Raw genomic sequence first — 1,794 nt, forward strand, 5'->3', positions numbered from 1 at the left:
AATTGATTTCATGACTTAACTTAATGCATAGGCATTGATTTTTTACGTAAAAAATCAATGGCATAGGTATTTATTGAATCGTTATTATGTATTATTTGAGATAGGTAAGGTAAGTATAGTGTTGTTTTAACTTTTGGGCATAAAAGAGTGAGCACGCATTCTGTCATTCACTCAAATCTCGAATTCAAACAAATTTGACCATCGAGCAGTGAACCTTTACTCGTCAAATTTTGTGAAAATCCAGGATATGTTTTTTCACTCTACTTTTGATAGTTGATACCTTATTGATATTCATCGGATCATCGCTTCATAAAATATCTACCTGTACCTACTTAAATCTTTCAGCTGTTCGAGAACTAAAATACTTGACTCACTAGTCACTTTGATGAGAATTTAGTCAGTTTTGAAAAATGTAATTATCGAACGCGACTTTCACGATGGTATCCTGGTAGGTAGATCATGTGCAAGTCACGCTAAAGCATGATTAAGTAGATTCTTAATTAAGAACATATGTCTGTGTCTGTACGAACATTTCAGGTGCTGTTGTAAGACCTATTTCAAAAATTGGTATGTATAAGTTCTCACCTAATGTGATTCGTGTGCCTCATTTTATTTAACACGCTATCTTTTAAAAACCGAAGACAGGCATAAGAAAATTTTTAAAATTTATTTGTACTTATGTCATTCGTTCATTAGTGTGCAGATATACCTACCTTTGATACGAAATTTCAGCCACATGTGTAGGAACAACATGGTCTCCAATGTTTTCTCAAAATATATTTAGTAGACCGATAGCTTGAAAAGTCTGAACTTCTACAACCATCATGAATTTAAAAGTAATATTTTACATCTGTTTCATATTTCGAACGTATTTTTCATATGCATCTGGATCCGATAATATAATAGAGCCAAATCAATGTGCTTTGAAGAATAAGGCACCAATCGATGATTCAGAAAAACTCAAAAGTCAGTATGTAAGCGAACGTTGGATAAGTAGTAAGTACCTACCTATATTATTGATCTATAGATGCATGCTTACTAGTCTAAAAACGATATTATAAGAAATTAAATTTTAATGTGAAATTCAACTTTCGTGGCATTTTCGTCAATTTTTCGCTTGTACATATTTTTTTCTTTTCACTTGTAGTTAAACGGGTCTGGGCGTGGGCGAGCAAATTTGAGCATATGGATGTATTAGAAACAGAAGATGTAAAACAAATCTGCCGGTGTTTTGCGAAAGAACATTACAACCTGGACGTTGAATTATCATCGGTTAATGCAAACCAACGTTTTCAATACAGCACACGACCCATTTATTTAAAGTTGATTGGATGTGACTGGGCTGAAGTTGTTATCAGATGCAACATCCCAAGTAAAATATTTTATTTGACGCAATCTGAGAAGTATTATAAAGAACGTTATCATCGAGCCATTTATGTTTTTGAACTAAATGATGAGGAGTTAAAAAAAGTATGGCAAAGAGCAGTCTACAAGCATTTTGTGATTGAATATCCGAGTGGTGAATTCAAAGCTCTTTATCCAGAAGTAAATCTCACCAAGTATTTTGAAAAATGTAAGAACCGTGCTTAAAAACGAAATACTTAGGTGATCTGTGATGTTCAGTAATCCATTTTATTACTAAATAAACGTCTTTTCATTTCTTCAATTTTCATTGATTATATTGTTATGTTTCGGAAATTTGGTGGTGGCAGAAGGAGGAGGAGTCAGAAAGGTACAGCCTTCAGCTTTGGTAGTCATTGTAAAAAGTTGAGCTTCCATAATGAAAGTTCAACC

The sequence above is a fragment of the Planococcus citri genome, chromosome 1, assembly GCF_950023065.1.
Source record: "Planococcus citri chromosome 1, ihPlaCitr1.1, whole genome shotgun sequence".
Taxonomy (NCBI): domain Eukaryota; kingdom Metazoa; phylum Arthropoda; class Insecta; order Hemiptera; family Pseudococcidae; genus Planococcus; species Planococcus citri.